The sequence below is a fragment of the Podarcis bocagei genome (assembly GCF_964188305.1).
Source record: "Podarcis bocagei genome assembly, chromosome: 5".
Lineage (NCBI taxonomy): Eukaryota > Metazoa > Chordata > Lepidosauria > Squamata > Lacertidae > Podarcis > Podarcis bocagei.
Genome location: NC_138129.1, coordinates 55,277,187 through 55,299,571, shown reverse-complemented (window position 1 = coordinate 55,299,571; position 22,385 = coordinate 55,277,187). Strand labels below are relative to the sequence as shown.

General features: G+C 44.6%; 1 protein-coding gene across 1 annotated transcript in view; it reads left to right on the top strand.

Moving 5' to 3' along the window:
* Nucleotides 1–414: 414 nt before the first annotated feature.
* DMBX1 (diencephalon/mesencephalon homeobox 1) overlaps nt 415–22,385 on the top strand; it is a 37,414-nt gene continuing 15,443 nt past the window's right edge. The window contains exon 1 of the mRNA XM_081193237.1: nt 415–703. The gene's annotated coding sequence lies outside the window, so the exon portion shown is untranslated. The remainder of the gene's footprint in view (nt 704–22,385) is intronic.

Sequence of the window (22,385 nt, the reverse complement as noted above, 5' to 3'; positions counted from 1 at the left end):
TGTGAAGGGGATGTGAGCTGTGCGGAGATGCTTGCCAGTAGGCCCTTGCCAAAAGAGGCAACTCCTTTGCGATCAAACGTGGAGAAAAAGGCCAAGAGGCGTCTCTCCGCCTTGGAGAGCCGCGGTCACTTTTCTCAGGCTCAGATCCACCACCCACTCCGGCCACTTATTAAACTCTCCTCTGCCCCTCCGCTTCTTCCACGCCAGCATGGCTCGCTCTGATGATCTGCCAGGGATTCAATTAGACTGTTGCACCTGACTAGGCTTGGAGTAAATGACTAGAAGGGGAGGGGGGCAAAAAAAAGAAAGCAGCCCATCCACCCTACTCCTCTTAAGTTGCTATTAGAAGAGTAAGAAGGAGGCGGAGGGAGACGCGGCGGCGGAGGGGAGAGATCGGCAAGCCTCTCTCTTGATTGACAGGGTGAAGGACCATTGAAAATCTTGCAGGGGAGCTCCCAGGTCTGTGTGAAGCTCCTTTTAAAAATCCTTCCTGATTCCTCCTCCCCCAGTAGATGGCAGCTTTGCAGGACCCAGAGACAGCTGGGAAACCCGGAGCAGGAGGAGGCTGGAGTAAGGCGAGCGCTCCCCTTCCGCTCCCGAGTCCCTTTCTGGGCACCCCACGCTCCCGAGTGAGACCCTGACGGAGGCTCCCCCCGGGCCGACTGCAGCCGAGCCTAAGAGAGGCGAGACTTCGGCTCCCAAGGTATGGCCTCCCCATCCCGCTTGCCCCTCCCTCTGCTTGACAGAGGAACTGCCCGGCGCTCGAAACTTGGCCCAGATGTTGGTCCTTCCGCGCGTGGATCCCCCGGCGCAGAGCCCGAGCTAGCAAGGAAGGAGCGTTTACACCCGGGAAGCGCGGGGAGGTTTGGCGACCATGGCTTTCTCTCTTTCTCTCCCCCTTGCTGTTCTGGAGAGGTGGGTGGGACTGTGTGGTCGCGGGGCTCGTTTCTTCGCAGCAAAGTTTCCAAAGTCGACGCTGTGCTCTTGCGCCGGTTGTCACGGGCCGGTTTCCTATTTCACAGCCAGGCACCGACCCCGCGTGTGAGTGACTAGGCGGCTACTGACTAGCCGAGGCTTCCCATCTCCCACCGTTGACCCCAGTGTATCATTTCTGGCCAGATGGCTGGACTGCTGTCCGTTCCGCCAACTCTTTCTTCTTCCTCTTTTCCTCCCTTCTTCCCTTTGAACGGCTCCGCTTTTTGGGTTTGTTCTTGCTTGGCTTCATTTGGAATAAATTAGTTTGCCCCGTAAATGTTTGTTTTTCCTTTACCCCTCCTTCCTCACCCCACTCCCCTTTACTAAATAGAGACAAATCTCTTGCCTCGCTTTTCGAATGTAATTTTTAGCAGATGGTTAAAGAAATAAAATTCAGGCGCACAGATTCGTTTGCCTGGCTTTTGCCTGGCGAAGAGGCGAAGCCGCGCCACAAATGGTTTTAATACTCCACTTCAAATCTTCAAATTTTTCAAGTCTCCCCTTTGAACTTTCCATAGTACAGGCTTCAGGAGAAAGTGAAGACGGTGAAAATTTTGTCTGTGTTTGTTTGTTTGTGTGTGTGTGTGTTTAAAAGATACTTTATTCTCCTCCTGTTTTCCTCACATCCCTTCTATTTGCCTACGGGCAATTAACAGCGCATCTCTTCGTCTGTAGGCACCAGTGGTAGATTGTCAATTTCACCCCTATTTACATAATGATGTTTTAATAAGCTAAACAGCCTAGTGAGGTCCAAGGGGGAGAGAAACGGGGGCGAGGGGTGGGAATATGGAGGCAGAGGGGCGGGGGAGATTTCAGGCAAAGAGGAGAAACCAGCGCTAGTGGTCGAGATACAGCTCAGTAGCAGGAGAATGCAAGGAGGAAGGGTCTGGATTTAAGATCGCATCTGGGGTTTTTTACCTGGTGGATAAAAATAAATTAAAATTGCGGGGCGTGGGAACGCTGTTTGAGAGCAAAGTATGTGAAATAGATGGCCTTGAGACACCCCCCCCCTCCACCGTTGCTAATGCGAATCAGCTGTAGACACACCGGCAATCCAGTTCAGCCCCAAAGTGGAGGCACCCCGGATTCGAGGATTACGCGCTCGAAATCTATGCAAAAGTTTATTCTGAAGCAAGTCAAGTTCAGTGGGACTTCTTCCTAAATGCGTGTGCACAGGATTTCAGAATCAATGAGACTTCAGTGCTGCAATCCTATACACACTTACCTGGGAGTAATAAGTCCCATCGAACTCAAAGGGCCTTTCTCCTGAGCAAGCATGGATAGGAGCGGGACGCGTTGGCCTTTTAAGGAGACTACAGAGGTAGACACTCCGAAACTTTGCCTTCACTTGAGTTATGGATCACGCTGCCTTGTAGTTTTCTGTTGTTGCTGGTGGTTTCCTTGGTGAAGCCAGCCGCTCCTTCCCACTCACCCCTGCTCGCTCATTCACTCCGCCCCCGTCTTTGCAAGGCCCCAGTTAAAATATGCTTCAAACCCACATACTTAAATAGGCGACATTCGAAGGGGAGATCGGCCCGCGTAGCCAGAGATTTCCCTCGGATCGTGGGCTAGCGGGTAGGGGAAGATTGGAAGACGAATCAGCGTGGACGGGAAGTCTGGGCATCGGGACCCTCAGCGGAGAAGTAGCCCTACAACTCCTTAACAGTAATAGCAAACCTGCGCCTATCTACTCAGAAGTAACCCTCCATGGTTGGGGTGGATGAACGTTGTAGTCAAAGATATCTGGCAGGGGGCGCAAAGTTGGGGAATCTGTGGCTCTCCAGATGTTGTCGGACACCAGTTCCCATCAGCCCCAGCCAGCAGGGCCAACAGTCGGAGATGACGGGAGTTGTCTTCCAGCAACTTCTGGAGGGCAACCAGCCTAAGCCGCCCCACTATGCACGTGAGTGGAGGTGGGGGTATTAGTCAATCTGTGCCCCTGTTTGGATCCAGGCAGATGTACATTTGCATATGGGGGAGGGACAGTTCCAGAAAATCAGGAAATGGGCTTCCTTTCTTGGTGGGCCAACCCAGTATGCAGGTTTTGTACCTTTAAGGCCCCTTGAACATCGTGAGAGGCGCACAGGATCGGGTTGCGCCCCTTTCGAAGTCAAATGCTATACTTCTGAATCATCATCAGGTGTTTGGAATTCAGTCTCGTGCTTAACAATATACGGTGGTACCTCGGGTTAAGTACTTAATTCGTTCCGGAGGTCCGTTCTTAACCTGAAACTGTTCTTAACCTGAAGCACCACTTTAGCTAATGGGGCCTCCTGCCGCCGCGCTGCCGGAGCACAATTTCGGTTCTCATCCTGAAGCAAAGTTCTTAACCCGAGGTACTATTTCTGGGTTAGCGGAGTCTGTAACCTGAAGCGTCTGTAACCCGAGGTACCACTGTAATTCAAACTCCATGTAAGCAACCTTAAGCACACTTACTTACAACCCAGTAAGTCCCGCTGAACTCTGTAGGCTTAACTTCTCTGAGAAACTCCCTTAAGATTCTGAGGGGCCATTTAAGATAGGCTGTTCTGAAGAACAAGAATTCCGTGACTCTTTACAAAATGATTTGGGGGGGGGGAGAAAATGGTTTTAAGGCATACTATCCTCTTATTTTCTTCTGATCAACACTAATATGACTTTAAAAAGGGGGGGGGGAGTTTTGGGTTCCTGTTACTTCTTGAGTATTGTTCTGTGGGAAGGTCGGGGAGACAAAGTATGAGAAATAATTTGAAATACAAATGCAGAGGGGAGCTGGAAATCGACCTTTACAACAACAAAATCTCTCCAACTTCCGGACAAATGTATTTTACCTCAGTGATTTCATTAACTCGTCCGTCCGCGCCTGTTCGGCTGCTGCTTCTTATTTAGACGGTTAGGTGGTGTTTACCATCAGGCCCGACATCCAGTATCCTTGAGAGAGGAGCAAGCCGTAGGCATTCACGATTTCAGGTCAGATCCGCTGCCCTGCGCTCCGATTCCAAATCGGAGTCAGCCTACGATTGCATTGTCAGTGAATAAATTGTCCTCGAAATGTCAACCTGCCTTTTCCAGGAAAACACCCTCTAAACGAAACGAGTTAAGTCCCATGGACTTCAACGAAACTTTAATTCCCAAATAAATCTGAAGGTCACAGCCTTTCTAAAGTGGAGGGAATCGAAAGATGACTGAGAGTGTCGTTGAATGAACAGGTTTAGCTGTTTGTTTGAACCATTCATTCTTACGGAGCAACCAAGCAAGAACTGAACTCAAACCGATTGTGTAAAGTTTACACCCATAAAGGCGGAAGTCAGGCAAACACGCGTGACTTCTCCACTAGCAATATATGTGCTGTGTGTGTGTGTTCCCCGGAAGAAAGTGATCGGCAACCGTTTAAGCCGAAATACTTGGACTTAAGCAGGTTTGGTTTTATGGATGTACTAAAGTGCGCCAAGGTTCTAGTCCCTGGCACGGAGCCTTTCACGGGATTGTGGATCGCGCTCAATAAACGACGCTAGTTCGGTCCTGTATCGCAGAGGGCGAAGCTGGTTCTGAACATGGCTGGTGGTTTTAAAAGACACCCGCTTCCCCCCAAAAAAAGAGGGGGGGGGAGAGAATGGGTCAACGAGGACTCCTAGCGGGCTCTAAATGAGAGATGCGAGGCACATTCGTTTGTCCGTAAACTCACAGGAAAGCAATGGACTTGTCTGCACAAATAAAACGTTTGTAGAAAACAAAACCAAAGTGTGCACGCTGTGCCCAGGTGAAAATCTACGGTCTCTCTCTTTAACTTTTTGCATTGGCTTTCTCCACAAACAATGGTTTGTTTAGATCTGGATGACAACCTCCCAAGCCGCCCCCTTCATCTTCATCTCAGGGACCTCGAGTCAAATCTATCCGGCTGACCTGTAGGCTGCAGCAGGACCTGGAGTGGAGCGCTGCCCGTTAGCCCCGAGGTTTAGTTTCTGACTGTATATAGACAGGGACTGTTTTATTTTATTTGTATTTTATTTGCTACGGCTTCACTCTTTAGGGAACGCTAGGCTGTTGTTCGTAAGAGGCAGCAGGTACAAAATATTAGCTCGCTGCCTTCTGATATTTTGGAAACGGTTCCTTTTGAAAGCGCTCTAACGTTTCTCAGAGTCCGGGTCCCAAAGAAGTAAACTCGGAAGTCAAATCCCGTTCACGCCCAATAGGCTTTCACTCCCCCTACCCCCATTGAAATTGCAATCCCCGCGAGAAAGCCCAATGGAACTCAAGGGGATTTACTTCCAAGTTGACACGTTCTAGAATTAGGCTGCAAATCGCTGGAGATCGCAAGCTAAGGGAAGACTTTGAAGCAGAGTTTAAAGTGTGTGTGTTGTGCTGTTGGTGACAAAAGTCTCTGGCTACACAGACGACTTGAGAGGCTTTAGAAATTTGGCGAAGCTTTGGCTCTTGCCATTTCCCGGATCCTGAATGTTCAAGGCGTTCGCAAAGACTGCGCGGATTTTTCCTCTCCTTGCTGCGCGCCGATTTAAATCCCTGACATTTAATTTTGTTCAGGGAACTTCCCGCTGGTCCGGCCTGTCACCTCGCCCCAGCTGCTAGGATAACCACCCCAGGACGTCTTCCTTGGGGTCCCTCTGCCTTCTATTGTACATCCCATTTCCACTCGCCCCCCTTCCCACCCCCCTTTCAGTTCCACTTGGTTGACTCTTCAAATTTTCCATGTAAATGACAGTAATAAATATCTAATCATGTCCTGCAGCTATATATATACGGCTCTCTTAGCAGGGCCTCATTAATGAAACATCAAGCGAAAGGGGGAGAAAGTTTCTTTCTTTTCTTCTTTCTTCCAGGCATTGTGGAGAAAACTGTTTGCGAAGTACCCACGAATCACAAGAGAGCGTGGAATAGCCCAAGAACGCCGTTTATCTCTTGTAATCATCATCATCAACAAAAAAACCCACACATTTCGAGCCTTGTTGGCTGGCCAGCTTTATATATTATGTAGCTATGAGTGTGTCGCGATGTGTGCGGGGTAAATAATGTTAGGAACAAATAGGAACCTCCATTTAAACAGGTCCGACGTTATCAACACAACCCACGGCGGAGCGTTTGATGCGCAAGCTCCTGTGAAATGAATGAGAGAGGCGAGGGAATAGCTCTTGCGCACCCTTCACTCATTTCAGAGGAGGTCCTGGAGGTTCCTGCCACTTACCCTTTGCAAGATCGCTATTAACAATCTTCCGATAGCTTGCCTCAAAAAGGCTCGCGCGTGTGTTGTATAGCGAAAGTTTCCAACGTGAAAAAGTGGTGGTTGTTTTTAAGCAGAAATGAACTTTCTCTCCGCACCCTCCGAAAAAGAAAACCCATTTTGGGTGCTGTGTGTTAAGCAGCCAGGCCAGGTGGGCTGAGGAAGGAAGAGCGGGAGAGAGAAAACAATATCAGAGGCTATTAGTATCTGTTCTTGGGTCAGCCCACTATTGGAGTAAAGGCAAGCTTCGGGGTTACTCAGAACTCTTCGTCATGCTCTCACAATCCTTCCCCAACTGAAAGATTCGACGCTACATCTGTTGGGAGGTGCATCGTTTACCGAGAGGAGAAAAATATAAGGAGTTAGACTTGGGGGTGAGGGAAGAAGGAACCCTGCGGATCAGGACACGAAGGCAAAAGTTAGAAAGTGAAATGGACAACATAGGAAACAAAACCGACAAGCGAAAATCTACAGCACAAGAGAAAGCAATGGAAGGGCAACTAAGGCTGCAACCTTATCTCCACTTACCTGGGAGTAAGCCTCGATTGAATTCAGTAGGACTTACTTTTAAGTAGACATGGTTAGGCTTGCGCTGTAACTTCTGTTTTTGGACCAGCGGCAATTTTGCCCTTCATTTGCCCTGCACAGAGAACAAGACACTTCAGACAAGTATTTGGAATCAAGTTATTCCGCGCATCTTGCCCTTAGAGATCGTGATGGGAAATCCATCTCCCATGGGGTTGTTTATTCTTTCACCGGAAAACTGACACATGCCCGTCAGTGGCGTGACTCCCCAACAATTAATTGAACCCATAAAGCGCTCTTAATGCCAGCGGGGGCGGAGGGCGGGGGAAGTTGAGATAAGTCTGAAATGGAAGCGCACGAGATATTGTTCTCCCAACGCTAAACAAATGGAGTGATTACATTCTCTCCAAACGCATCAGTCACGCTACATTAAGCAGCAGAGAGCTAATTATCCCAATTAGGAGGCTGATTTATAATTAATGGCTTGGACCAAGTGATAATTGGATGTTAATGGATAACAGTTTTGTCTGGAAGTAGCCCCTAGCTTCCCTAAAGGCCAGCTTGCCTTTCCATCCTCCCCTTTCCTTTTACTTTTGCTCAAAGCAAATGAAGGAAAAAATAATCTGCTATTAGGTGAATCAGTGAGAACGGTAAAGGCTGGGAAGGAAGGTGACTGTAGTGTTAAGTAGAATCAGTGGAAGTATAAGACTGGGAATGACGGGTCTCAGCTATACAAAATCTTAGGGCTACAAGGGACTATACCGTGAAGGGTTTAATAAAAAGTGTTGCAATTTAAGCTTCTAGGACTCATTGTTTTAGTGCCAATAAAAGTGGTAAAGGCTGGAAGCAAGGCGATTTTAGTCAGTCTGGTCGGTGTTAAGGGGAATAGATGGGAGTATAAGATTAGGAATGACTGGTCTCAGTTTAACAGAATCTCAGGGCTGGGAGGAAATATACATGATCTGCTTTCATATGCCTTCCAGTTGTACCCATTCCCACCCCACCCCCTGCTATTATGTAAATTGCCAAAACACTTACTGAATTAATGTCCAATGCAGAGCTTGCCTGCCTGACCGCTCCGTGCTAGTGTAGAATTGAATTCCATAACTTTCTTTGCACGTGTGCCAGAGGCTGGGAACATTTTAGTCTTGAGGTGTGTGGGTGCGTGTGGAATAAGGTGTTGTGTCTCAGTAAGGACAGCTGCACACATAGCATCATAAAGGAGACAGCAAGAGAGAGAGAGAGAGAGAGAGAGAGAGAGAGAGAGAGAGAGAGAGAGAGAGAGAGAGACTTACTTTATGGCAAGGGCAGAAAGAAACTGGATTTCCCCCAAATTCTTTGACGATGGTCCTCTGCCTGCTCTGCTACGCTGTCCTGTTCAGAGACCTGCTTTGGGTGGCAATACACAGACAAGGTCAGGAACTAGTGTCTGAACACCACAACAGGACTTTAAAATGTTGTGTCTGGGGTGTGCAGGGAGAGGGGGTATGTGTTGGGCTGGCGCTGATTTTGTTCACTTAACACTGAAGAACTGCACACCTTATTTTCTTCTTCCAAATGACAGAGTATGCAATAACTTTCTGCACTGAGATGGTTTCCTTCTGTGTACAAAAGTGTGCCTGTCTGTTCAGAGTAAGCCATTAACAGGAGAAAGCACCAGATCAATTGGAAACAGAAAGAAGAATGAGTAGCTCTCCCCTCCCAAACATTTATTTGTGATCATTTATTGACACCTGAGAGGTAAACTTATACAAAGCTAGAGTTGGCATCCGTCTCTCTCAGGAGACAGTGCAGTGCACCTCTGGGAGTGAGGTCAAGCTGTTGGGGGGTCGCAGTGCCTGATGTGGCTGTATAATAATTATCATTAGCACATGTCTCCAAATATCCTTTTGGTCACATAGTCTTGAATGGCAAATCTCTGTCTCTGTCTCTCTCTCCAAAGCCCTGTCTTAAGACAAGAATGCCAGGTTTCACTTTCAGGTAGTTTTAGAATTGATTCCAACTTGCATTTTTTACAAAGGAATTCCAGGTGCTTATTATTGTTGTTGTTGTTATTATTAATATTAAAAATATTGCTTGGTTGTAAATAGAACCTCTAAGCAGTTTACATAATAATAATAATAATAATAATAATAATAATAATAATAATAAGTGTGAGCTATGGAAATAATCACAGCAATGCACCTTATCACATCTACTATCCAAGATTTCTCTGCTACCTTTGGACCAAAAAAGCACTAAGGCAGCTTAAAACAGAAAAAAGCCCTACAATATTATACTAAGAAAATGCAACTTACAAAAGTTTAAGATGGCACTGGCTTAATAACAACTTTAAAAAATAAATAAATACCACTACCACACCTAAAATGAAAACAATGTCCTCTGCCTAAAAGAAAAAAAACTTTTTTTTAAAAAAAAAGGTCAGAGATCACCTCATTGGGTCAGTGTCTGTCTAGGCAGTAGCTCTTTATAAGGGCCCCAAACAGGTGGTGGGGTGCAGAGCAGCTGGGAAAGCTCTCCTCCATTTGTTCCGAATGCAGCCTCTCCCCTGTAGAAATGCTTTATCTTCCCTCTCCCCAGCTGGTGATTACAAATATAGGTGTCCAGTTACATGCATGTATGTGCTGGCTGCCCATATACTACTGGCAGGTCCAGCCCACCCATAAGGCAAAGTGAGGCAACTGCTTTGGGTGGCAGGATCCACAGGGGCAGCTGACCTGGCCTCCATGGAATGCCTCTGTTGCAGTGGCAGTGACAGCTCTGATACTTTCCTTGGAGGCCAGATTCACAGCCTCTACAGTGGCCTCTTGGCAGATAGGAGTTACTGCTAGTCTCCTCCCATCCTTGTTCCCAATGTAGATCTTTATTGCTTCCTTCTTCCAGGTATCTTTATTCCCACCCCCAGTTCCTAATGCAGATCTTCGCTCACCCCTTCTTCCCTGGCTGGAGCAGGTGGCAGGCACCATTTTGTGGTTTACCTCAGGCGCCAAAATGTCCTGGGCTGGCTGTGGCTATTGGACCAGGTTCAAGGCCAGGTATTAATTTACAAGACCCTTAACAACTTGGGTCAAGCACCTCAAGCACTGTCTAATCCCTTATCTCCCTTTTTAATCCCTGAAGTCTTGGGGGGAGTCCCTGTTAGTGATTTCCCCCACGGCTCAGATCCACAGCTCGTTTCTACCAGGAGCTGTGTGTTCAGTATTGTGGGCCCAATTTTGTGGAACTCTCTTCCAGCTGAGGTCAGTCAGGCCCCCTTCCAGCACCGATTGAAGGCATTTTGATTTCCTCAGGCATTTTAATTGAAGTCTGATTTTACAGTTTCTAACGGATTCTTATATTTTCTGTATGTTATTCATTATACCACTTAGAGACCATTGCAGTTAAGTAGCACATAGGTTGTTAAAATTAAACAACAAGAAGAATAGTAATATTAAAGACGTTAAGATATACCATGCATATCTATTTCTATTAAATCCTCTTGAAGAAAAAAAATCAAGGTAATCTAATATGAGATCTGATCCTGGGTCTGCTCTGCGTGACCATATATGAAGGCAGACACAGCACTGAGCAGCATCACTTTGTAATGTGATAACTACTATAAACAATGTTTACCGACCATGGACAGTAGTTATAGTTGGTGTGATGTTGCGGCCTGACAGAGCATGCTCCAGCGACCAGACAATAGAGTTCTGTCCACTTTACAGACTCTGGTACCTGTCACAACATAAGGCTTATTAGCTGTGCCCTGAAGGGACAATATTAAAGACTACCAGAAAAGGCTCCTTCCAGGTCAGACGAAGTGGACACTGTCACGAGAGGCCGGGAACTATTTTTTCTCTCCACAGCATTGGTCTCTGTAGCCTGTGGATAACTGTAATGGGTTTTGTCCCCAGAGTCATCAATCTCTCCTAAACACCAAACACATCATAACAAAAAGCCAGAGAAACAAATTCAGCAGTGTCCAAACCAAAATGAAGACTTCTGGCTATAGCAGCTAGGCGTGTTGTGTGAGGGTCGGGATCAAATTGATCAAAGCCAAACAAGCAAACACATCTGCATTGACATTACTGCTGGAAGAAACCTCCAGATGAGATGCCTGAAGTTAGATTCCTAAAGCTGTGCTAAGATACCTAAACCAAAGCAGCCAAGCTTTTGCTCTGACTCATTTATTTCGTCGTTCTTTCTGTTGCTTACATTAGGATTTGCAAGTGCTTTCAAAAATAAACCTGCATTGAGCTCATAGATAAAAAGGTATGAGTGCAGAGAAGGAAACGTATTATTACCCTTTTCAAAAAAGACTGCCAAATTAATTTAAGTTGCTACCAAATCCCTCTGAATTTCTTAGGGTTTTTTTTTATTAAAAAAAATCAAGGATCACAAAAGTTTGTAATTTTAAACTTCTTTTAAAAAAAATTTAAAAAGCTTCTTAAAGTTATTATTATGGTGCCAATAATAACAATTTGGCTTTTCAGGCCTGTTTGCTCACTTCAAAAACAATCAAATATTGTCATCTTTGTAGCTTACCATCCGATCCAGAATTCTGTTGAACTGAAACACATGTGATTCATCTCAGCTAAAGTCAATGAGGCTACCACCCAAGCCCTAAAAACATGGCTTCATGTGTATGTGATATGTCATGTCACTATTTTCCCCTCTGCATCATGTTCTCCAACATGTAGAGAGCCAATGCTCATAATGTACATCATGTTATTATAGTGATATACTTCAGCACATTACACTTATTAAAAGGGTACAGGTTCTATTCGCCAGCTCAGTACATGGTGGAAAAAACAATGGTACTATAACATACATAGCACATGCAGAGTAGCACCATGGAAAGAGGAAAAATAGTCTCAAAATGAATGTGTGAAGCCACTCCAAGTCCCACTAATAGTAATGGAATTTATTTCCAAGTTCAGATTGTTGTACGATATCATCAATTTATATTCAAGAAATGTGTTTGATTTGGGAGTTGAGGACCAGGGAATAAAAAGCAGAACCTATATTTATGACAGATCAAATGGAAAGCAGCAGCGCCAACTCTGTCCATGTGGACCAGCTCTCTAACAGGTCCTTGGACAGCATGTTTATAGCAACGCATCTGGAAACATGTGGTCACAGCTTGTGTGGACAAGAGCCACACAGATAAAATTCAGTAGGTTATATCCAAAATGGCAGAACACTTTATTTTCAGCAGTGCCCCCCTACTCAAACTTCTCCTGAGGGTTAGGAAACCTCTAGAAAGGTATGGGATATGGTGGGTTGCCCTGCAGCTCCATCTGCCCAGTGGACCACCACACATACATTGGAGCTTCCTCTTTTCTGGAACAGATGGGAGGAAGGGGATGGAATCAATGGCTGCTAGCCATGGTGACTATGCTCTTCCTCCATTATTGGAAAGAATACCTCTGAATACCAGTTGCTGGAAACCGCTTGTTGGTTTCCCAGATGTATCTAGTTGGCCACTCTGAGAACACGATTCTGGACAAGATGACACACTGGCCCGAACCAGTGTTGTTATGTTATGATGGAAGCTGGTTGCACCAGCAGAATTACACATGCATGACTTTGGCTACAACCCAAGAGCGTCTCATCAACCTTGCACTAGCAAGAAGCACTTTTGCTACTGCAAATTGACCCTTGGATATACAATTCAGCGTCTTTGATGCCTGCAAAGCACAAAGTTTCATAACCACAAGGAAGCAATCACTTTAAAAATGAACTGTGCAAAATTGTCAGACAGTATGTAGCAAACAAGTCTATACTGGCAGAACAGATTATCTTTTTCATCTCAAATCCTTGCAGTAGTTCTGATTAGGCTATTTGAACATGCCATTTGTTTTTGTGTAATACACAGCACAAGCAGCCTCACACTGCTGCAGTCAAATTATTTTACGGCTTTCAATTCCTTGCTGACGGGTATTACTTTTCTACTTAATTGAGTGCTTAAGTATTATTTTAAAAAAGGAAAATGTTATGTGGACTAGCCTATCTTTTAATCCTAACCACTACATGGAAAAAATACAAATCAATGGAACTTACGCTCAATTAATGTGCCTAGGCTCTGCTATTTCGCATATTTCCCCCCAAATATCCACCTTGTTAATAGGAACTAAAAATAGGCTTAAACACACAGGGCCAGATCTCTGCTGTCTGTGCATTCAGCATCTGCTTGTGAGGCATGTGCAAGAGAAGACCCTCATATTGACGGAAATTAAGAAAAGACGCAAACAAAGTCTGAGAACAAAATATGTTACTTTTTGCTGATTCGTTAACTGTTCTGATTGGGAGTCCCAATTTCCCCCTTGAGTCAAATTACATTTGTGTTGTGGGGTCCATCTTTTCCTCCATCCCTTTTTTACACAAACAAATTTACAGGCAAACTAGGGAAAAAGAGAGAAGAAGGAGAGAAGACAAGGGGAAAGAGCAATAAGGGTTTCTGTACCTTGCATGATTTAATTTTCTCCTTCATTAAAACATAAAATAAAAAATCCTTTCTATTCTTCCATCATACCAGCCAGTTTGAACTCACATATTTGAGTCTGGATATGCAATACAGTGGTACCTTGGGTTATATATGCTTCAGGTTACAAACTCCATTAACCCAGAAATAGTACCTCGGGTTAAGAACTTTGCTTCAGGATGAGAACAGAAATCGTGCTCCGACAGCGCGGTGGCAGTGGGAGATCCATTAGCTAAAGTGGTGCTTCAGGTTAAGAACAGTGTCAGGTTAAGAACGGACCTTTGGAACGAATTAAGTACTTAACCCAAGGTACCACTGTAATTAATTACCAGATTATATAGGAAAAGATTCAGTGTGACATGCGTCGTGGTCCAGCAATCTTCTATCATGTGCATTAGAGGGATATGCTTGCTGAACAACTGTTCCATGTATAACCACTTATGGAAGTGGAGTTCCTACTAGGGTACATTCAAAAAACCTCACTTTGTGCTGGGCATTATGAAGCCTTCTTAGGCTCAGTGGTGTAGGAAGGGGGGTGCAGTGGGTGCAGGCTGCCCCAGGTGTCATCACTGAAGGAGGTGACCGTGGGCCTGGCCTGCAGCGCACCTGTGCCACAAGTCTCTCCTGGGGAGTGATGCAGTGGCTTGGGTCCCATGTAGGCTCTGCACTGCCCGAAACAGCAACAGGGGCTTGCAGACTCCATGGAGGTTCTGCGCAGCATGCTCTGCCCTGGCTTGCCCTGCCCCCAGGTGCAGGGCATTTGCGCCTCCCCGGGAACCCAAGCAGCTAGCTATGCCACTGCTTAGGCTCTCACTGGTGCCCCATCTGCACAGAGAATGACTTCAAGAACATGTGCAACGCTGTGTTGGCCTATGACCACACAGTAGACTGAAGCCCCCTCTCTAAGCAATTAGACTGGCATTGGAGATCTCATTACAGAATCCCTGACAGATGTCTGTAGAAGCCTGTTTGAAATCTACTTTCTGATGGAATTTCTATTACCCACAGACAGAAAGAGGAGGCTGGCTATCAAAGAGCAGGAGATTTCAGAATTTTATGGCTCATGGGTAACAAAAGAAACATGTATGGATTGCTAGAGAGGGAGGGAGAGATGCCTTGTGGTGAGCTAGACTAAACAGACAGCCTGTCTTCCCAGACTATATGTGACCTGATTCATGTATGTGACTCCTCCATAATATGTTCATGTGTTTGGCACCAGGACTGGGCTACATGCATGCTTTATCTGAAAGATGTTGAGTGTGAGGAACAGGAACAGCCAATGTGGGAGGGCAATGTTGCAACGCTTCCCTCCTGACAATGGCATTACTTATGCTTACCTGGACAGCGTGGGATGGGGGAAGGATGGGAGTGGCATTGGGGCTGTGGGCACTCTGGCTGAGCCAATTCAGTGCTCCTGCCAGTGAACCCACACAGCTCCATCCTTGATGCTGCCCTGTCCCATCCAAGTAAATGGCAGTAACACCACTGTCATTATTGCTCTCCCATGTTGGCTGTGCCTAGTGAGGGGATTCTAAACACAGGCATAAATGCGTTCATGTCTCAAACTACCACTCAGTTTTGTAAGGAGACCAGCATCAAAACATCTTTAAAAATAACTTTCCTCCCTGGAGAGAGAGAGTCCTGTAAGCAGGTTGCCCCTGCCAAGAAGCCCCTCTCCCGCAATTGCAACCCATCTGACTTCAGATGGCAGGGACACCTGGAAGAGGAAGATGAGAGTACACATACCTTTCAGGTAATCAGGTTAGAAATAGTGTTCTTCAAAAACTTTTTTTATTTCCAGCAGTGTGGAAAAGGTGATCAGGTAACAAGTTCAAACTGAAATCCTGACACTTCTCCCTTGTGACAATGCTGGGTGCTTTTGCAGTAATCACATGGCATTCCCTTCAACCATGTTTTTCTACTTCACAGAAATTGTCATACAGACCGAGCCAAAGAAAGCATGTATTAGCATGCCTGTCTTAAGATACAGGCAGAATTGAATAGATTATTATTATTATTATTATTTATTAAAAATAAATTACCAGGACAAACTTTTCCAAGTGATCATTCAGGCCCAGTGATGTGAGTTTCCAGTACTTCAGCAGCATGTGAAATAAGAATTGCAAACTGACGTTTTTAATTTTTGTTGTTGAGTACCTTCCCCCCAAATCCATCTTAAAATTAAAATTGCTTTTGTTACTACCACCCCTTTTTTACAGTCTATTGGCTTTTTCCAAATGTATTAAGTCCCACTGAAAGAACTGAGGCTTGAGTTAGTAACTAACTCATTGAATTCATTTAAATGGAACTTGGACTTGACTAAAGTTGGTTGTGGCATTTTTTGATGTTGCAAAGATACACCTTTTCTCCAGACCGCACCATGCTATATTTTGTTGCTGTGGAAAATGCAGTTCTCCCCACAGGTTGCATATTTGCTGCAATTGTCATGTGGCGTTGTGGTATGTAGGTGCATGAGAGCAACACACACATGCGCACAAACTTGGAAACAAGTCCCACTGTGTGGAGTGCCACTCCCACCCCTAAGTGGCGGCTAATTTGCCGCACCTCAGCTCCCCTGAGAAGAAGACTCGAAATGGTTTTGCCCTGGAGAGGAGTTGGCAAAGGGTCAGGTGGGCCGTCAGGTCAATCAGGATGAGGAAGAAGCCAGAATTTAACCCTTCAGTTTGAAGCATCCTCTCTATGCAGTAGTTGCTTGTTTCAGGGCTGAGTAGGAATTTTTTTGGGAAGTAGTCTCTGATTGGCCTTGGGAATCCTCTTTTTTGCCTACTCTGTACTGCTGGGAGTCCTGGGAATGACATTTTTATTTGTTTAGTTGGTTTTTAGTATGGACAGGGAAATGTCTAAGGCATTATTGGGCTAAGGGCACTCTTTGTCACCCTAGGATGCCTTGGCATTGGGCCCTTTGGGATAAGGTTACCAGACGTTCCCGTTTCCCGGTGGATGGTCCCCGGATCTACAAATCAGTCCCCTGACAAAATCCTATTATTCCTAATGAAGTTGAAAAGTAATAATAATAATAATAATAATAATAATAATAATAATTTATACCCCGCCCATCTGGCTGGGCCTCCCCAGCCACTCTGGGCGGCTTCCATAGAAACCAAAAATACAGTAAAATATCACACGTTAAAAACTTCCCTGAACAGGGCTGCCTTAAGATGTCTTCTGAATGTCAGGTAGTTGTTTATCGCTTTGACATCTGATGAGAGGGCATTCCACAGGGCGGGCGCCACTACCGAGAAGGCCTTCTGCCTGGTTCCCTGTAGCTTTGCTTCTCGCAATGAGGGAACCACCAGAAGGCCCTCGGCGCTGGACCTCAGCGTCCGGGCAGAACGATGGGGGTGGAGACGCTCCTTCAGGTATACTGGGCAGAGGCCGTTTAGGGCTTTAAAGGTCAGCACCAACACTTTGAATTGTGCTCAGAAACGTACTGGGAGCCAATGTAGGTCTTTCAAGACCGGTGTTATATGGTCTCAGCGGCCGCCCCCAGTCACCAGTCTAGCTGCCGCATTCTGGATTAGTTGTAGTTTCCGAGTCACCTTCAAAGGTAGCCCCACGTAGAGTGCATTGCACCAAGCGGGAGATAACCAAAGCATGCACCACTCTGGCGAGACAGTCCGCAGGCAGATAGGGTCTCAGCCTACGTACCAGATGGAGCTGGTAAACAGCTGCCCTGGACACAGATTTGACCTGTGCCTCCATGGACAGCTGTGAGTCCAAAATGACTCCCAGGCTGCGCACCTGGTCCTTCAGGGGCACAGTTACCCCATTCAGTACCAGGGAATCCTCCACACCTGCCCGCCTCCTGTCCCCCCAAAACAGTACTTCTGTCTTGTCAGGATTCAACCTCAATCTGTTAGCCGCCATCCATCCTCCAACCGCCTCCAGACACTGGACCTTCACCGCCTTCACTGGTTCTGATTTAAAAGAGAGGTAGAGTGTCCCTGGATTCACGGAAAAAAATCTGATAACCTTACTTTGGTCTGCCTTTCAGGCTTCACAAGACCAGAGTGCACTTGTCATGTTTACATACCCAAAGTTCTTGTAGAGAGGAGGAATAATTCTTTCCAATCCTTTACTGTGGGATAACAGGCAGCACCTTGTAAACATGCCCAAAAGTGGGCAGGGACCTGATTCCTCCTGCCTTAGGGGACTTCCATGTCCATACAGTGGTACCTCAGGTTAAGAACTTAATTCGTTCCGGAGGTCCATTCTTAACCTGAAACTGTTCTTAGCCTGAGGTACCACTTTAGCTCATGGGGCCTCCCGCTGCCACTGCACGATTTCTGTTCTCATCCTGAAGCAAAGTTCTTAACCCGAGGTACTATTTCTGGGTTAGTGGGGTCTTTAACCTGAAGCGTCTGTAACCTGAAGTGTCTGTAAACCGAGGTACCACTGTACTATATTTTGATTTGGCTATTATTAATTTATTTAGTTGTTTACAGATCCTCTCTGTTGGTATATTTCATCCTGTTTTCACCACAGTTGAAGTTTCGTGAGTCTTCTTTAAAAGTGCATTGGAAATTGGCATTTGTCTAGGTTAATGTGTATAAGATTGCAGCTTCATTCACTATCATATGTGATGTCACATAATTGTGAGAAATAAAGGGGCAACTCGTTTCTCCAATGTCTGTGTCTTTTTTCTGAATATATGTTTTCAATTTGATATATCTGCTCACATTTTAAATTTATAAAACATAAACTTATTTTTTGTGTGTGCATGTTAGAAATGAGGAAAAAATCAGTTTGCTAATTTGGACTTCCAGAAACATTATGGGAATTGTCACAAACCTACCTTTCAAAAGCTACACTTCTCTGAATTTTATGACACAGTTCTCAGATTTTTTAAAAAAAAGTGTACAAATTGCACACATTAGAGAAAATTACATGCAAAAAAGCAAAATGAAAAATGCACACTAAATTCTGATGAAATTTTGTGAGGACTTTCAAAACAAACAAGCATCAATTCACAGACTGATACAGTAATATGCTGAACCGAATGTAATACTGGAAAAAAATGAGAAAAAATTTAAATTGACAGAACAATTAAATTGAATCGCATATGTGCATACTGGAAAGCTAATTTAACACAAAAAATTCTATGAGCAGCACAACATCACACAAGTATTCCTGCTATCTCTGAAATGCTTTCCCCTTTATTTCATTTTAAAAATAAATAAATATTTGCATTCCCCTGTTGTTCAAATCTGGTGCTGAACTGCCCATCCAGACCTGTTTGCATAATAACCCACAAGGAGGTTATAGGCTCAGCACAAGTATACACCATTATCCATTATGTGTGACTGAACTATTGTGCTCCTGGCATGGGGGCTGCTGGTGTAGCATGCTAAATTCAGACATGCAATCACTTACAGCACTTTTTATATGCATGAATGGTAGCTCCCTGTGGGATAATTTGTGCCGACACTCAACAGGGCTTCAGACAAGAACCCGTTGCTTGACATGGGTTGGCTAGAGAACTCTTCACAGTACTGACATGATCTGCATCCCCCAAAATAATGTGTGGATCAGAACACAGATACCATTCAGAATTTGCACTTGTCCAAATTTTGTGATGCAGTTCTTGGCTCAGAAAAAGGTATCAAAGTGCATTTAAAATGAGCACTTTTGAGACATACACACACACACACGTGCATATCTTGCGAGGAAGCATGATCAAAGATGTATATTTAAATATATATTGAATGTGGATTTTTATGCAGATTAATGTGAAAGCAGGATGGAGTGGACTTATGAATGAACATAACAAAAGGAGATGGAATGGAAATAGACTGATCTGTCCATCCCTAGTTGAAAATAGAGATACTTTTTCTATTTCTACTACCCCATTCGGTTTTAAAATAATGAGTTTAAAAGCCTTGAAAAATAATTTTTAAAAAGGACTGGAAGTTAGATCAGATAACGAAACACTATGATAGTATCGTTGAAATGTTCAGTCACTGTTAACAATCTGATGTTTCGTGATGGTTTTCAAATGCAGTGTGTTTCATTCAGTGATCAACTGTATGCAGCTCCACAAGTCAGATTTAAGGAGAACCACCTCCAGGGTAGAGGGCATCACTAGGAAGCAGGTTTGAGCAACCCCCCCCCCCTTCTCATTTAAGAAATTAAAACACTGACAATGTGCTGATGATATGGCAGTGTAACCAGAGAATGGTGTTCACTACTTTTAACAGAAGCGTTTTGTAAGCATTTGCACTGGCCCAAGCAGAAATGTTCTTACGGCAGACTATACATTAGAACTGAAAAATGACGCTTCGGCAAAGGAACAGTAGCAATAAATCCTTGTTGCCTTAGAAGTTGTCAAATTGAAATGACAATCTTATGAAATGCTAAAAAACACCCTTATGAAACACCCTTTCCTGAAAAATTCCAACATTAAGGCCACATAACTAAAGCCATTAGAATAAAATACCAGCGAAAGATTAGAATACAATGTCAGCAAAATTCTGTACATAGTTTTCTATCAATGGTTACAATCCTATACCAGTTTCCTGAGATTTGACCTCATTGGTATCAATGGGATTTCCTTCTGAGCAGACATGGATTATGGTGATAGTCTCCTTTAAAGCTCATTTATGTTGGAGAGTTTAGAATTCAAATCTACTGAGATATATAGTGTTCAGTAACACACACACACAGGTTTAAACCCATTGCAGGTTAAGTATCCTGGTGCCTTTGTTTTTTTCATTTCAACTTTATTTAGATCTTTTAAAGGAAATCTTTTGAACCCTGATTTATTGTACATAGAGAGTCAAAAGCTTTTTGGATGAATCTGAGAGAAAGTTGCAGCATTTCGTTTATATCCCCATCAATTATAAAAAGGGAATGTTTCCATAGATTTCAAGTGTCCTCTCAGGAACAACAACATTGATTTAGAGCTCAGAATTCATTTATTTTTATGGGAATTTTGGAGCCTTTGGACCTGAAAGGTTCAAGAAATACAGGGAGGAAATGAGGGAAAACATCTTGAAGAAATCATTTATTTAGAGCCCTCCTAGATATGTAAGGGACTGTCACTACATTGTTATGAACTGCAGCCATCCCTGGACGGAATATGTTTTTCTCATAAAGGTGGGTGGAATAATACATTAAGAGGAAACAGGTGTTTATATAGTGCTCATGTTGGGGATTAGGATTCATGCTTTGCTGTGAAGTAGAATTCATGCCTACCTACCCCCCTGACAAATTAGACAATGTAATCAAGAAAGGCAAATGCAAAGAAGAGAACATGGTGAGATGCTGCCAGAGGTACCTGCACTGTGGTCAGCAACCTGAAATTCATGGGCCAAATCCGATCCATAGGTGAGTGGACTTTGACTGCTACTGCTGTTTTGAAAACTTGGCATAAAAACCCCATTCTAGTCAAACGACAAAAGGAGTTGGAAGCTCCCTGCAGAATTTGCACTCCCTAAGGGGGGGGGGATGTTACTTATACAGCCTCTGCTCTTATGTATCCATCTCCAGAACTTTCATCATCCTAAGGCACAAGGGTAATAGGAGCTGTTGTTGTTGTTGTTGTTGTCCTATGATATGGGTGGGGAGCCTGTGGAATTCCAGAAGGAGTCCGAGAGATGTGTTGGTGGAGGCTGAGACACGATTGGAAGCAGTTAGGTAGCATGGAGAACAGTGGCCATGGTGGGATCATGTGTTATAACAGGGCCAGCATACGGAGAACAGTTGTCTATATGAAGGGCTGTTAGAGGCAGCAGTGGAGGACATGCTGGGGCAGAGCTGCACACTTGACCTCTGTTCATCTGTGGCACTGCAGCATGCTGAGACAGAGAGGGGAAGGGGCACAGAGGGGAGGGGAGTGTGCTGCAAGTGCCCCAGCTGAGCCAACCCTCATTGCTGCCATGTCCCTCCTGCTCTCCATTCCACTATGCTGCAGTGACTCAGCCAGATGGAGGTCCAGTGAGCAGTGAAACCTCAGCATGCCATCTACGGATGGTCCTCTGTTTGTAGGAGCCTTCTATCTGAAAGGTTGGGATTTGTACTTCATAATAATTGGCTTTATATAAGCATATTGAGGAATACTTGTGCTCTCTCAAAAATAGAAAGGAGGGGAAGTTGGCCACTTCCTAAATAATACCTCTAGTTTTAATTTATATATATTTTTAACTGTAGCTATATCTGTATTGTCCCTGTTATACCTAATTGCAAATTCAAATGTATCCCTATCATGTTTTATGACTTCCTTGATATTGTATGTGGGCTGGAACTGGTCTGTGACTGAAATAATAAAATTCATTCATACCTCTAGTCTGGTGGTAAATGCAGGGATGCAGCAACCTAGCTGCGTACAATGTGAATCACAAAGGAATTTATCAGAATTAGTGGTATGGCACACACATGAGACGGGAGGATGGTGTGGCATGCAGGCATTTGTAGAAAGGTTAGATTGGGAGTGTTGCGTGTCTGAACTGGAAGAAGTTTGATATGTGGGTCATGTGTACTCAACTGGGCTTTTGGGTGCATGTGTCAAAGATTGTGGTTTCAACGATCTGAATATCATACTGGAGACTTATACAGAAGAAAACATGAAAGGACTACTAGTGAATACAAACAATGTCAAGAACACACATCCAGAGGAAGGCCTTTTCCACTTGTGGACTGTTTTCGGATGTCACAAAAGAGCACTGCTTGAAAAATATACTCCCTAAATCCAGAGAAGCTCTTTTATTTGTACAATACTTTGAACATGCATATTTTCACTGACTGGAGTTGGCACCAGCTCTAGGATAGAGGGGAGCTCTTGGCAGGGTGCAAAAACAGCAGCATTTGCCATCATAGTTTTGCTCATGATACAATGCCCCAGAAGTCCCATCATTCTGTGGCATTGTGTGTAAAAAAATAATTCTTACTGCTATGGTTCTTCATGACAAAATGTGATGGCGTTTCTGGGGCACTGCGTTTTGGAAAAAAATAAGATGGATGCAGCTGTGGTTGTTGGGATTTGCAGTGGAAGCATTAGGAGGTACCACTATTGACAGTGAGTCACAGCAGGCGTCAGGACTGACAACAGTGACTCAGGACTGACTGGAACCTGTATCTTCTGGAAGGCTGTATCTTCCTTCTTCACTGTGCTTCTGTAAAAAACACACGTGCTGCACCACAAGATGCCTTTTGCTAGTGCTTGTGCAAGAGTTGATGGAGCAGCACCAA